At 41.4% G+C, this 15,873-nt stretch overlaps 1 long non-coding RNA gene across 1 annotated transcript in view; it reads right to left on the bottom strand.

The window, feature by feature from the left end:
* The window catches only part of LOC107974742 (uncharacterized), a 43,412-nt gene that overhangs the window by 6,990 nt on the left and 20,549 nt on the right, over window positions 1-15,873 (bottom strand). The window contains exons 3-4 of the long non-coding RNA XR_001717718.3: window positions 2,085-2,149; window positions 975-1,135 (exon numbers count right to left, since the gene is read on the bottom strand). This is a non-coding gene — a long non-coding RNA (uncharacterized LOC107974742). The remainder of the gene's footprint in view (window positions 1-974; window positions 1,136-2,084; window positions 2,150-15,873) is intronic.

Raw genomic sequence — 15,873 nt, 5'->3', positions numbered from 1 at the left:
ATCAACTCTATGCACAGTCTTGTGCTGGGCACCCTTTTATTAGTGGTTGTTTATCAAAGTATTCAATAATGGTCAGTTAGGATAAATGCGGTTGCATAATACTGACAAAGGTAGTATTCAATATATATGTCATTATGCCTAGATATAATTATGCCTATTATTTGTTTCCTTCTGGGTTAATATTCCTTTGAGAAAAGATATTAATATACACAACAATGGCACATCTGTTCCCTACAGGTGAGGTGAGACTGACAACACCACAAGTCTACCTTTGCATAGTTTTGTGCTTATTAACATTTTAATCTATAAGTGATGCTATAACTCTGGGTGATGGCCTGGTTCCCCGGGACTGCTGTGAAGTGTGACTTCTTTGATGTAACAAAAGATATTTAAATGAGTCTAGGGACTGTACGGAAAGTTGCCCTAAAAACAAGTCACCCAGAGGCCTATTTTATAATCCCTGCACATTGGAAACAGGCTGAGGCCTTGCTGCCAGCAGCCATCTGGGGTGGGGTAGGAGCTGTGGGAAGCACACACCTACTAACAGGAACAAGATAACCCATCCAGAGAGTGATCTATGCTGCTCAAGAATGGGTGATTTTTAACTAACAGAGTGTGTGTGTGTGTGTGTGTGTGTGTGTGTGTGTGTGTGTTAAAACTATATGAGCTGTGAAAGATTTTAGTGGAGGCCAGAGTTTTGATTTTGAGCGGGATCAGTCTATACCTGCTGGTGTAAATCAACCCAACTGTAGGAACTGGGCCCACGGCTTTCTGAGACACCTATTGTTGAGGGTAGACTCGGGCTGACAGCGATATAAACACCACAGAAAAGGCTCTCAGGGGTAACTAGAAAGCAGGAAAAGACCCTGGCTCCCTCCAGCCAGCAGTTCTCTGAGTTCTGTCTTCAAAGGCAAAGCTGGGTTTCTGGAAGCCACAGGCCTCTCCCACTCCTGACTGCACCGAGAAATGCTCACCTGCGTCCTCAGTCTTGTCCATCTTGTGGCATCTGCACACACAACCCCCAGCCAGGCACTCAGCCAGAGCCTTGGAAATCCTGATTCAGCAGGCGCTCTGCTTAAGAGTGGCAGGCAGGCCCCTTTGCTCCTTACTGGTGACCTCTTGCCCAGGTCATCACCTGCTTCCAAAGGGATTTAAAATGAGGCATGGGGAAAGGACCGTTACAAATTCGCACTTCATTCTCTTTATTTACACCTTCTTTCTTCTTTTCTCTCATCTTTCCCTGTGTTCTCTCCCTCTAGCTTTCCCTCTCTCTTTCCACGCGCTGTGTCAGGTAGGTGAAGCTTCCAGACTACTAGGGGAACACCTGTTTCCTTAGTTGTCCCACGGTCACCCCTAAAGCCATCTCTTCTCAAGGGCAGCTGATCTCTGGGGTCTGTGTGGCACAGCCTCCAGGGAGTGGACCAGCCATGAACTTGTAAGGAAGAAAGACCCCGCCTTCTGCTTCCAGCTTCCTCCAGTATTGAAAAGCAGTGGAGCCAGTGAAGATCTGTTCCTGGCCGTGAAAAGAATCCCCTATATCCTAAGAGATCAGCTCAGCAATGAAGGGGTTACTCTCCTTGGTGTGGGGGTGGGGGGTGTAGAAAGTTGCGGGACACTTCTCAGCTTGTCTGATGGAGATGCGACCTGGCACCACTGAAAAGCTTTAAGATTAATGGAGAAAAGGCGAAATCTGACAGCTTTTCCACTGGTTTCAATCCTCCTGGGTGGGCCGATTGGTCTTGAATGTCACTAGCTACTTAATCTTGTGTATCTGAAACAGACTGGCGTGTTTGGGGAGCCCTGTTTGCTCTGTATAGACATCAATTGGAGAGGCAGATAAAAGGAAACTGCATTGAATTTCTCCTTTAAGCCTTTCACCAGGCACTTTCTGACTGCAAAATAATTAGTGACCCTGGCAGACACAACCATCCTGTGGTAGATGTTCCTGCTACACCCCTGGTGCGACTCTGACTTCCCTGGACAAGCTGCTCCTGCTCTGTTCAGTGCAGACTCATGGTGCCTATATATTCTTCCTGTTCACCAACTTTTTTTTTTTTTTTTTTTAACTACATGGTCTTGCTTACCATTATGAACCATGGATGCCTGCTTGATCTGATGGCTGAGCAAAGGGATCTCCAGAGACACAGATCTACAAGCACAAATGTGGACAGGGAAATAGAAGGACAAAATAAATAAATAAATAAATCCCTAAATGTACCCATTTACCTGCATATATGTCTCAAACAAATAGGGTTGAGCTATTTTTTAATAACCAAAACATCTACCCAGGAATGGAAATTTAAAAATCAAATGATGCTTTCTATATCCCGTTTTTTCAAACTGAATACATAAAAGAAGCCATTCAGGTTAAGTGTCAAGCATTAAAAGAGAAAGAATAAATACAACAGTGTTTGCAGAGGAGGTTACAATAGATTGGCTCCTTATATTGAAAAGATAGGAATGTTTGGTGATTACTGTGTGAAATAACTCTGTCTAGTCTGGTTTGCTCTGGTGTGAGAAGTCTCTGATGTGTTTTACACACACATAGTGGTTTATGAAGAACCTGTCATAAACCTGAACGATAGCACCAATTAGAAATGAGCTTCCATTGATATACTTCAGATCATTTGCCCTTACCCTTTTCTCACTTTCTGATTCTTTAAACTCATGAACATGGTTGGGTGTATCATCGGGTGATGAATAGCTAGAGATGACTGAGGCCAACAGACTATATATTAATCGTCCTTGGCCTAGCATCTGGGAATCCATAAAACTCTCTGTACTTTCAAACACAAGAGAAAGCCACATTCTCTGATGTCTGAAACTTGCCACTTACAAGCACACACAGGTCTATGCAGGGCATCTTCCTGCAATGTGCTTTTGGCTATTATGAAAACTTGCTTTAAGGCAGAACACTTTCCAGTAAACATATACAAAATTCATCATAAACCAGACTAATTCTTCTGTCTACCAAAGGGAGATGGAAGACATAAACTAAGTCCAACACCACAGCAAGGTATCACAGGTCTCTATTATGACTTTGAAATAGCACCAGATATCTGGCTGTTTTTAAATTGCCAGTTTCTCCTCTGTGGTCGAGGACGTCTGCCAAAAAGAAGATACAGGAAGTTACTGATGGGCTGTAAAATGGAAAATGAAGTGAAAAATTAGTCTTCACTATACCAAAGCAACCTTATTTCAATTATCATTGCAAATATAGGTTATACTTTATTTTGTGACTTACTTTCTCTTTTAAAGATACAGCATCACATTGTTGAGACCGCCATTGCAAAATTATAATTGAGGCAGTGAAAGAGATCTGAACTAACCACTCTACCTTGCTTCTAAACTCCAAGCTGTCATTGTTCATTCCTGGCTATAGGCCAAACTAACTCTGGGAGAAACTTAGTTTATGGTTTAGCTTTGAAACAAATATGTTAACAGCCCTTTCCCAAAACAAACCCCCTTTCTGCCTGAGGACTAGACTGCCTTTGCAGGACTAACAAATTAGCTAAAAGATTAGAAATTATGATTTAGGAGTCATGCAGCTGGAGGCTACAAAATTCTGAATCTCCCCAAATTGCTCCTGGGGATAATATCACTATTGTAAAACTTAAGATCAGTGCTTGAGATATTTTGCAGACTCTGCACTTGATGGATCAACTGGCACCACACAGATTGATAAACTGGCTCATCTGGTCTTGTGACCCTGACCCAGGAACTGACTCAGTGCAAGAGGACAGCTTCAACTCCTTATGAGTTCATCTCAGACCTGACCAATCAGAATTCCCGATTCACTGACCCATCTACTCACCAAATTATCCTGGAAAAACTCTGATCCCCAAGTTCTCAGTAAGACTGACTTGAGTAATAATAAAACTCCAGTCTCCCACACAGCTTGCTCTGTGAATTACTCTTTCTCTTTTGCAATTCCCCTGTCTTCATAAATCAGCTCTCTCTAGGCAGCAGGCAAGGTGAACACATTGGGCGGTTACATTATGTCAAAGCCTAAGACTAGAGTTGACTGAAGTGATGTTGAGGAGATCGAAGCCAGTCTGCATGGCAGGAGAGAGGAGATGCTTCTCCATTTCTACCAAATGTGACTGGCTGTGCTCTCAGGGGACTAGGAAGTAGTTGGCCAGAGAGCATACTGAGTACAGATTTCATGAACAGGTAGGTACTGGTATATGTTTCATGAACATCAAGAAGTACAAGAGAAGGAAGGAAACTCATACAAATACAAGGAACTAAAATGGGAGAGACTACTAGACAGAAAGGGTCATTTTTCCTGGGAATTGGCTGTGGACATTTTTCAACCTTGTTTGAGATATCTGAAACAATGCCTCTCCTCTTCCAGGTTAAAAAAAGAAAAGAAAATATGTGTAGCTATAAACAAAAAACAGGTGAGTGCACAGAGAAGGAAACTCAAGTTCCACATCTAAAGTTATTGCTATAGTCTTTGAAACCCAAGTTGTCTGTAAGTCAGTTTTGAATGAAAGGTGGAAGTCACCACAAGGTCACCACATTCATGGAGAGCCAAAAGATCCAAACATTAAAAAAAAAACACTGAAGTCATTCTGTGGCTATAATCACTGGCAGATTTCAGGAAGTTTCTCCACAGCCATGTTCTTGCCACTGTCATTTTATCTTTAATGGGCTCTACAGGTGGCAGATACAAATGTAAATTAAACTATGGAATCCCCCAGAACCTTCTCAAGAGAATGAACCCAGGACCCTTTAGACAGGTTGATGAATTTGAGACATAAAGATGATAAGAGAACTGGGAAGAGATGAATTCAAAACGTGTTCTTGGTGGCATGCAATGCTCCTAGTTCCCCACTGTAATCCAGTGGGCAGATGAAAAGGCTCCTTACTAATTAGCCTACTTGGGTGCTTACAGGTTAGGGTTCTGTGTTACCTAGAGACCCCCATTCAAAGATAAACAACAGAGAAGAGTATGATATACATTTACTGATCCAACAGATAATTTTTAGCATCTATTGAGTGTCAGATACTGTGTTGGGGATACAGCAATGATCACAACAAACATACCTCTTGCCCTCATGGATCTTAAGGTCTATTGGGAGAGTCAGTTGTTGGACTAGGAAGTCTCCATCTGAAGAACATCAAAAAGGGGGGTAGTATGGGATGCTGTGGGAGTTTAGGCTGGGGGGCTCAGAGAAGGGCTCCCTGGGACAACTGAGTGACAATGCAGGTGATGTTCCAGAAGGAACCAGAGGTCTGGAGGTAGAGAAGAGTATAGGATACACAAGAAACTGAAAGAAGATGAAAATAGCTAGAACAGAAAGAGTGAGTGAAGAGTGTTGTGACACAAAGAGGCTGGAAGGGTAGAAGAGGCCATGTTACAAAGGATCTTGAGGGTACTGTTGAAAAGTCTGATCTCTAAGAGAATGAGAAGCATTGAAGAATCCACTTTAAAAGGAAAGTGATATGAACAGATTCATATTTCAGAAAGACCCACTGTGACTGCCATATAAAGAATTGTGTTGGATTGCCCTAAGCCAAAAGAACAAAGCTGGAGTCATCACGCTACCTGACTTCAAACTATACTACAAGGCTACAGTAACCAAAACAGCATGGTACTGGTACCAAAACAGAGATATAGACCAATGGAAAAGAATAGAGCCCCTGGAAATAATACCACGCATCTACAACCAGCTGATCTTTGACAAACCTGACAAAAACAAGAAATGGGGAAACAATTCCCTCTTTAATAAATGGTGCTGGGAAAAATGGCTAGCCATATGTAGAAAGCTGAAACTGGATCCCTTCCTTATATCTTTATACAAAAATTAATTCAAGATAGATTAAAGACTTAAATGTTAGACCTAAAACCATAAAAACCCTAAAAGAAAACCTAGGCAATACCATTCAGGACATAGGCATGGGCAAGGACTTCATGACTAAAACACCACAAGCAATGGCATCAAAACCCAAAATTGACAAATGGGATCTAATTAAACTAAAGAGCTTCTGCACAGCAAAAGAAACTACCATCAGAGTGAACAGGCAACCTATATAATGGGAGAAAATTTTTGCAATCTATCCATCTGACAAAGGGCTAATATCCAGAATCTACAAAGACCTTAAACAAATTTACAAGAAAAAATCAAACAACCCCATCAAAAAGTGGGCAAAGGATATGAACAGACACTTCTCAAAAGAAGACATTTATGCAGCCAACAGACACATGAAAAAATGCTCATGATCACTGGCCATCAGAGAAATGCAAATCAAAACCACAATGAGATACCATCTCACACCAGTTAGAATGGCCATCATTAAAAAGTCAGGAAACAACAGGTGCTGGAGAGGATGTGGAGAAATAGGAACACTTTTACACTGTTGGTGGGACTGTAAACTAGTTCAACCACTGTGGAAGACAGTGTGGCAATTCCTCAAGGATCTAGAACTAGAAATGCCATTTGACCCAGCCATCCCATTATGGGGCATATACCCAAAGGATTATAAATCACGCTGCTATAAAGACACATGCACATGTATGTTTATTGCAGCACTATTCACAATAGCAAAGACTTGGAACCAACCCAAATGTCCATCAATGATAGACTGGATTAAGAAAATGTGGCACATATACACCATGGAATACTATGCAGCCATAAAAAAGGATGAGTTCATGTCCTTTGTAGGGACATGGATGAAGCTGGAAACCATCATTCTGAGCCAACTATCACAAGGACAGAAAACCAAACACTGCAGGTTCTCACTCATAGGTGGTAATTAACAATGAGAACACTTGGACACAGGGAGGGGAACATCACACACCAGGGCCTGTCATGGGGTGGGGGGAAGGAGGAGGGATAGCATTAGGAGATATAGCTAATGTAAATGACAAGTTAACAGGTGCAGCACAGCAACATTGCACATGTATACATATGTAACAAACCTGCACATTGTGAACATGTATCCCAGAACTTAAAGTATCAAAAAAAAAAAAAAAAAAAAAAAGAATGTGTTGGATTGAGTCACAGAGGATTCTGTGAAACAGGTAAGAAGTCTGCAGACATCTGAATGGAGACAATGGTAGATTGGACCAAGGTGGTGGCAGCAAGATTGAAAAGAAGCAGAAATATCCTAATATCTGTAGACAAATTAACAGTGAAGACGCCTCAGGTCACAGAGACAAGGCAGAGGCATGCAAGACAGCAATGTGAGGATCTCATCCCACCCTGAGAAAGTGGGTCTTGGCACATACATCCCTGACAGGTCTGACCGGAATGAGCAGTGGGAAGTGAGGAGGGTAGTTAGGAAGAAGGTAACTGACCAACTTGATGATTTTTAATAGTTATGCTAATAGTTATGTTAGGAGGAATTTAGCTGTAATAGAAAAGAATTCTGCAAATGCTTCCTTTAAGAGAAGAGTCTGGGCTGGGTGTGCTGGCTCAAGCCTGTAATCCCAGCACTTTGGGAGGCCCGAGGCAGATGGGTCAGGAGTTTGAGATCAGCCTGGCCAATGTGGTGAAACACCGTCTCTACTAAAACTACAAAAATTAGTCGGGCATGGTGGCACGGACCTGTAATCCTAGCTACTCCAGAGGTTGAGGCAGGAGAATTGCTCGAACCTGGGAGACAGAGGTTGCAGTGAACCAAGATTGCGCCACTGCACTCCAGCCTGGGCAACAGAGCAAGATTCCATCTCAAAAAAAAAAAAAAGAAAGAAAAAAAGAAAAAAAAAGAGGAGTCTGTATATATTTCAAATATGAATTATGAATTTTAGTTTACATGCACATTCAGAAACCTATTACATAGCCCCCTAAAACAGTCGTACATATGTATAAAAGTCAAAGCCCTCTATATGACTATATTGTATATGCATATAACATATATTCCACATATATATTTCATTTTATCTCTTAATACTAGTAGCTAGTAGGCTTCTTTCTACTATACTTCTCTACTTCTGGATCTACCAACTGAACTGTCAATTTACCAAGACTTCACTTTTTAGAGTCTGTGTCCTGGCCTTGTTCCTGTAATAATGTAATTCATTTGTAATTATACAAGTGAAGCATGAGAGCAAAATGGTATAGTTGTTTCTATGAAAGTTAGTTTAGGGCCAGGCATGGTGACTCACACCTGTAATCCCCGCACTTTGGGATGCTGAGGCAGGTGGTTCACCCAAGGTCAGGACTTTGAGACCAGCCTGGCCAACACAGTGAAACCCCATTTCCACTAAAAATACAAAAATTAGTCAAGCGTGGTGGTGTGCGCCTGTAGTCCCAGCTACTCTGGAGACTGAGGTGGGAGAACTGCTTGAACCCAGGAGGTGGAGGTTACAGTTAGCCGAGATAGCAACACTGCACTCCAGCCTGGGTGACAGAGTGAGCCTCCATTTCCAAAAAAACAAACAAACAAAAGGAAAACTTGGAAGGATTCAACAGAGGTGAGTCTCTAAAGAAAAAGTTGCTATCAGATTAGGTATAAACAAGACAACTATAACGTATTAGAGAGAGTCTGGCTATGGTGGTTCATGCCTGTAATCCCAGCATTTTGGGAGGCTGAGGAAGGAGGATCACTTGAGCCTAAGAGTTTGAGACCAGCCTGGGCAACATAGGAAGACCTCGTCTCTACAAAAATTACAAATATTAGCTGGGTGTGGTGGTGCATGCCTGTAGTCCCAGCTACTTGGGAGGCTGAGGTGGGGGGGATCACATGAGCCCAGGAGGCTGAGGCAGTAGTAAGACATGATTGTACCACTGCACTCCAGCCTAGGTGACAGAGCAAGACCCTGTCTCAAAAAAAAAAAAAAAAAAAAAAAAAAGATTAGAGGGTAAAAAACCTAGAAATAGATTCTGTATTCAGATTCTAGAGCAAATGCCTTTAAGTTCTGGTCCATTTCAACAACAACAACAAAAAAATATTGAAAAAATTGTAGGTGATGCAATATGGGTGTAGCTGATAATGCAAGTAAAATGGTTAGAACCCTGATCAGAAAACCTGTATGAAATAAAGATCTTCATTTCAGGTTGTAACCCATGAAAGTACTACTTGGAATGTAAGAAATAGTAGAATATTCACACTTTCATATGCTTATATGAACCTAATAAGTTTTAAGTAAAAATAAAATGTTAAGGGTAATGCACATATTTTTCTTATGTAATTCTCCTCTTAAACCAATTTTTTCAATTATCTGATAGCCACCGTACTAACTATTGGATAAGAAGTATTCTTTGATGGTACCAAGGGCCCAGATATAAAGAAGCCACACATTCCAAGTACAGGCTGCTGGGTTACAAGGACAGTGTGGGAAACCACAGATCATCAGAACTCCAACTCATCCAGAAAAGAGATTATTTTCTCAGCCACACCTGATAAGATTTCACCAGTAACCAGTGAAGAGGAATTGGAAACTCTTACCAGAACCCTTTATATATCATTTATAGCCTATTATGCAAACACACTGTATGTGTTTATTATATAGTAAACTGCACACAGTTCTTTTTTCATAGTGTGTTTAGTCATTCTCATTTAATCCTTTTGTATCTTCATAAAGTCCGTCAAGAACTTCTGCAGCTGTTGTTGGTGATGGTGGTGTGTACCCAGCGGCCCTGCTTGGACTAGGTTCCCAGGCAAGCTGTCTCCTTACAGACACTGCTTAACTCTGGGCCTATTTTGGCCAGAGTTACACAAACATAGAGAGTACAGCACATTGAAAAGAAGTGCCATTTAAAGTCTTGTCTTTTAGAGATACTTAGGTTCATACATTTATACTGAGTTCTGTGAATGAGCTTCAAGGGATCTAGGAAGCCTTGGAAACTGTTACATATGTATGTTTGCAGGGGGAGGAATGTTTGGCTTTCAGTAGATTTTCAAAAGACCCCTTAATCCCAAGAGAGGTCAAGAATCATTGGTATAATAAAAAGGAATGAAGTTCTCATACATGCTACAACATGGATGAACCTTGAAAACATTATGCTAAGTGAAAGAAGCCACAAAAGACCACATACTATATGTCTTTATTCATATGCAAGTCCAGAATAAAGAAATCTATAGAGACAGAAAGTAGATTAGTGGTTGTTTAGGGCTAGGTTGGCAGTGGGGGAATAAGAAGAGACGGGGATGACAGCTAAAAGGTACAGGGTTTTTGATGTGAGGAATATGTCCTAAAATTGACTGTGGTAAGGTCTGTACATATCTACGGATATGCTAAAACCCATAGAATGGTAGACTTCAAGTAGATAAATTATATGGTATATTAATTATATATCCATAAAGCTATCTTTAAAAAAAATAATTGGCATAGACTTATCATTTGCCAATCTTGTTCATATTCTTTACTTCATGAGGTATTATGAACTAAGTAAATGAACCTCCAAAAGTCACTACTAAGTGACTCACTCTTCTGATGCCAATTCCATTTCCCACCATGCTTCAGCTGTTGCCTAGTATCAGGATAGGGGGAAAAGAGCATGGACTTGGGAGCCTGGACCACTTAATAACACTTGTACAGGCTGCTTAATCTTACTGTCTTGTTCTTATTTTCCTGTTCTAAAACAGAATGTTACTCAACTAAGAGTACAATTGTGAGACACTCTATGATAAAGTACCTAGCACTGTGCCTAGCATATGGTAGATACTAACAAATGATAGCATATGTTTATCATCATGTATTAGCACTGATTTGGTTTTAAGTGACAGAAACTCAATCTAGTTAAAGCAAAGACGGAAATGTATTAATTTATATCACTGGGAAGGCCATCTAGCTTCAGAAGAAGCAATAGCCAGAGACTCAAGTGACCTCTCAAGACCCTAGGTCCCTCTTTAACTCCTGGCTTTGTCCTCAGGTGGAAACACATGGAGACAAAGTTGTCAAAGCTTCAGACTCACATTCCACCAGCTTAGTGGCTCAAGTGGAAGAACAAACCTCTTTCTAGATAGTGCCAAAAGTCCTGGAAGACTCTTACTGGCCTGGCTAAGATGCTGTGTCCATCTCTGAGCCAATCTCCATGGCCAGGGGGAAGGAATTACAATTAATCAGGCCTGAATCATGTTCCATATCTGTGGAAGGATGATGTATTAGTCTGTTTTCACACTGCTAATACATACCCAAGACTGGGTAATTTATAAAGAAAAAGAGGTTTAATGGACTCAGTTCCACGTGGCTGGGGAGGCCTCACAATCATGGTAAAAGGCAAAAGGCACATCTTACATGGTGGCAGGCAAGAGAGAATGAGAGCCAAGTGAAAGGGGAAACACCTTACAAAACTGTCAGATCTCGCGAGACTTATTCACTACCAGGAGAACAGCATGGGGGGAACCGCCCCCATGATTCAATTATCTCTCACTGGGTCCCTCCCACAACACATGGAAATTACGGGAGCTACAATTCAAGATGAAATTTGGGTGGGGACACAGCCAAACCATATCAGAGGATAGATTACTCCCTCCCTGCACCCCAACCCCAAACCAATACATGTGCTACATGTGCTATATATCTACAGACGTTTATTCTTTCCAGGGTGAGATAATCTTTTTAGGCTGAATGGTGAGGCAAAGAAAACTGACAATTCAGTTCTGCATTTACTGGTCACCCACTCTGGGGTAAGCACCTTCCATGTTGTGTGTGTGTATATGCACACGAACCCTTGAATATATGAGGAGCCTGTCAGATACCAAGATGAATGAGAATCTCATATATTAATTGTTTACACATTTTATAACAACAGTAATCCCTTCCTGGTGGCTTCAACTAGTTGCTGAAGTGTGAAGGAGACAATCTTTGTAAGAAATGTGGATAAAATTATATGCCATGGGTAATTTTACTTATTAAATATTTTCTCGGTTGCGAGTTTAGAAAAGAGAACAAGGTAACACAAATGAGTATTTCAGGAAGCCCCTGCAATATTAGGCAGTGACTGCTGGGAAGAGGCCAGTAGTGGGTTTACATTTGCAAAGAGCCAAATCCTGCAGAATGGAGGCTGGTCTAGCTGAGGGTCAGCCCTCCTAGGGAGCCGACATGGGTGTAAATCAGATGTGTGCCATTGCTCATTCTTCAGGTCTTTTTTTTTTTTTTTTTTGGACATTTGGATTTAATTTGTGGGTGTCTCTTCCTTTTCCAAAAGCAGTGTTTAGAACATAGAGGAAATTTAAGGTTCCAGGATGCACTGCTGGGTTGTGCCCTTCCCTATGCCATTTCCTGTCTTTATGTATTTTCATGGGTGATTCTTATTATGTTCAAAACATGTTACATGTATGTGTCTCCCTCACCTCAGAAACAGTTCAGACCCAGCTGTTTAGCATCACTAATGAGAAGTTTCTTTGTAGATCTCCCATGGTCAAAAAACTAATAGAAAACTATAGTGCAGTGGTTAAGAGTGCAGGTTTAGAATTCCAATCTGGCTTTGAATCCTTACTTTATTTTTTTTATCACCAGATCATATTAAATCAATTATTATGTTTATTTTTTATATCTGTTTTCCTCAGTTAGAATATGAGCTCCAGGAGCGCAGGCATCACTGTCTGTTTTGTTCACTGATATAGTTCACACACCTATAACAGTGTCAGGTACTTTGAAGGCACTCAATAAATATCTGTTGAATGTGTGAATCATGTAATTAACCATATTAATATACTATTTAACACGGTTTCTGTTTTCACCCTTAGGGTTTCATCCTGAGTGTGCTGAATTATGGGATTGACAGGGAGCAGTGCTCAATATCAGCATCTGAATGTCCTCTTTTCTTTCCATCTTCTCCCTGCTCCATCTGCCCAGAGAAGGGTTTTATCTTTCTGTATGAACTATACACCCGTACTTGGATCAGCATGCATTCTTTCCTACTTTAAGTTTAATGTATAAACTCTATGTGGTAAGTTCTCTACCTTTGCTCTTGATATAAAAAAGCTAGATTTTGGAATCCCAGCAGAAATTCTCTCCCATCAAAGCCTGCCTAATAATAACAAGTCAAAAGCACTTTGACTTTTATATTACTATGTCTCTTATGAACTTAAAAACTATTTTGAAACTCAGAGCTGAGCAATGACTTCTTTGTCTTAGACTATAACTGTTCTCTCCCTGAAATAGGACAGATAAAAAGCTATCAGTGCTGCTCAGGAAATAGTGACTTCTCAGCATCTCAGCATAGTTCCCTGCTATATCCACTTCCATAAATGATCAGCGTCCCTTTTGTTGGGCTCTTCTTTGCCTTGTAACGCCTATATGTGATTACCAAACTGGGAGTTCTTTTCTCATCTTTAAGATGCCTTTATAAGTCTTTGCTTGATTCATGATATACTGATTCCCTTTTTCAGCTGTAGAAGGGCAATCTTCAACTAGAGGCTCATAAACGACTCCCCTCATGAGAAGTACCACTGTCTTCATGCTCAGATCCCGCTATCTAAATCCTGTTTCCTACCTGGTCTTACCTTAGCTGATATTCCTCAACAAAGGTTTGCCTGGGAAGGACAGTTTACTCTTATGCCATTTGCAACTAATACAGGACCCTAAAAGTGTATATGGAGGAGGCATATTGAGTTAAAAGTACAAGTAGAGTGTCTGAAACCACCAATTTCCTTTCCAGTAGTGATAAAAGATATTAAACATAGTGAGACAAATTTAAAGGAAATTTATCAGAGAGCAAGAGAGAAAACTATTTCTCCCCAAAGAAAGCATCTATGTGCGAGTAAAGCTGCTAGCTGACAGTCCAGGGCTGAAAGCACCTCAGTGGCCCCTGGAGTCAGGGACAGAGGGAGTGGTAGCCTCTTTCTCAGCCCTCCATGTGCCTCCCCATACCCACGGTGTGGAGAGCTGGGAAGACAGGTATGTCGGAACCCTGGCCATGGCAGCCACCAGACAGAGGAGGCAGTCCTAAATAGACTGTGACTTTAGAAGACTAGGAGAAATCCCTTAGTTCTCAGGGCTTAAATCCACCTGAAAAGATTCCTAAATTACAAAAAATGGATTTCAATTTGGCAGTGTGCACTGTTCAGAGTTCAGGGAAAGAGACAGCTCACCGGAAGACTTGATTGTCTGATCCCTATGGAAAAATGGATGCATCAGAGATCTATGGACTATTTGCAATTTAAAGTATTCAACTGGCTCCCTTCAGTTTGAATGTTTGCACACTTAGCAATCTCCTGATGAGAGTTGGCTTCCTCATCTTTATTTTTTTGGCTGTATGTAACAGACTTAAACAAAACTGGCTTAAAAATTAAGAGTATCATTTTCTCAAATGAGGAGCAGTCTGAGGTACTGTAGGTCTAGGGTTGGTAAATTTAGAGGCTCAACAACATCAGCAAGGACCAGATCCTTCTCATAATTCTGCACTGCAATACTTAGGGTGTTGGCTTGGTCCTCTAGCTTGTCTCCTTATGGTCAAAAAACAGTGACAACAACCTTCACCATAGCATCCTCACACAACAAAATGTGAAGTCCATAGTGAGAATGATATTTCTTTGCCAACAAGAAAACTTTCCCAGGCCTCCCCACAATCCTTTTCAAACACCTTACCTTTATACCTTATTAGTCATAATTGTTCCCAAATCTTTTTCTAAGCCAACTGTCAGCAAGGAGAACACAGTCACCATGATCAACTTGGACTAATCAAGACTAATCGCCTTTTGGTCCTGAACATGGGCCCAGCTTTCCTAAAACACAGAGTCACACATGAATGTATCAGAATTCTACTAATTAGAAAACCTGGGGAAATGGCTGTTAGATACAAAATGCAACCAAAAGTATCTACTGCACCATGAACGTTTCCTGCAAGGAAAGACACATAGAGAATTCAACTGTCTGGTCACTATGGCTATTTGTCTCCTTATTTAAAAAATAGTATTCCAAGGCCAGGCATGGTGGCTCATGCCTGTAATCCCAGCACTTTGGGAGGCTGAGGTGGGTGGATCACTTGTGGTCAGGAGTTCGAGACCAGCTTGGTCAACATGGTGAAACCAACCCCTCTCTACTAAAAATACAAAAATTAGCCAGTGGTGGCAGCCACCTGTAATCCCAGCTATTCAGGAGGCTGAAGCAGGAGAATCACTTGAACCCAGGAGGTGGAGGTTGCAGTCAACCGAGATCACACCACTGTACTCCAGCCTGGGAAATGGAGTAAGACTCTGTCTTTAAAAAAAAAAAAAAAAAAAAAATCCTCTTTACTTAAACATTTGTCTTCCTCTTCAGAAATAACAAAAAAACTCCAAGAATGAAGAGGTGACCTATTAAACTTCAAATTGATGATGACTTATGCCTGCTTTCTTAAAGTATGGACGGACAGATGCCCGGCAATCCCAAGGGCTGTGTGGGGTGACCAGGAGTGATGGAAAAAATCTTATCTAGTTAAAGGTTTGGCAAATGTCCACTGAGGGATCTTGATGTGCCAGGCACTGTGCCAAGCAGGATACCAAGGAGATAGGGCATAGTTTCCATTCCTAGGAATCTACAGTCAGCCTCATGACTTTGGCTGGGGATACTCTTTGTTATGAGACCTACAGCCAACCAGTCTGGGAGTCCAAGACTGTCCAGATGGTTTGGGCTTCTGGTTGCCCACTCAGTATGGCTAGCTTGCCACCAGCAGAGAGACAGAAGGTAGTCTCTTAGCTGTCCTCCTTAGCTGACCAGGGCCAGGAGGGTGCATACATCTTGTTTCAATCCCTGGATCTGTGGTTCCTCTTGTCAGCAGACAAGACCAGCAGTGTCTGCCTTGTTCTACACTATGCGTTTGGTTCAAGCCTCTGCTCTCCAGGAAAGCATTGATAGTATTTCTTAGGAATAATATCTATATAAGAAAGCCCTCAAGGAAGGCAAGAAACAAGCTTGGTAATGGGCTGAAGGGAAGAGGGCAGAGGTCTAGGAGGGAATGAGCAATGCTGTGTATAAAAAAGCACAGGATAAGC

Source organism: Pan troglodytes, chromosome 4, assembly GCF_028858775.2.
Source record: "Pan troglodytes isolate AG18354 chromosome 4, NHGRI_mPanTro3-v2.0_pri, whole genome shotgun sequence".
Taxonomy (NCBI): Eukaryota; Metazoa; Chordata; class Mammalia; order Primates; family Hominidae; genus Pan; species Pan troglodytes.
Note: the sequence above shows the minus strand (reverse complement) of the source record. Positions and strands in the feature narration are given on the sequence as shown.